The sequence below is a fragment of the Penaeus monodon genome, chromosome 32, assembly GCF_015228065.2.
Source record: "Penaeus monodon isolate SGIC_2016 chromosome 32, NSTDA_Pmon_1, whole genome shotgun sequence".
Lineage (NCBI taxonomy): Eukaryota > Metazoa > Arthropoda > Malacostraca > Decapoda > Penaeidae > Penaeus > Penaeus monodon.
The window spans coordinates 35779564-35779779 of record NC_051417.1 but is presented as its reverse complement, the minus strand read 5'-3'; the positions used below and the strand labels follow the sequence as shown (position 1 = coordinate 35779779).

At 42.6% G+C, this 216-nt stretch overlaps 1 protein-coding gene across 1 annotated transcript in view; it reads right to left on the bottom strand.

Moving 5' to 3' along the window:
* Positions 1 to 216, bottom strand: part of LOC119593658 — a 15450-nt gene that overhangs the window by 7563 nt on the left and 7671 nt on the right. The window lies entirely within an intron of this gene.

Sequence of the window (216 nt, the reverse complement as noted above, 5' to 3'; positions counted from 1 at the left end):
TGCCCCGTGAATACAGTGGATTTTATCTAAGGTGGCAATTCCGACTGTGCTAAGGAACAATAGACCAGGGTAGAGTGTAAAAGAGAGAAATTATGAAAATTAGAAAGGAGGGATCGATGACTTTTTGTCCGAGTGATAACGGAAAATACCATGGGAAGGGGGGGGGGGGTGACTGTTTCGATTCCGTAACGCGTTTATTTTCATTATATTTGTGTG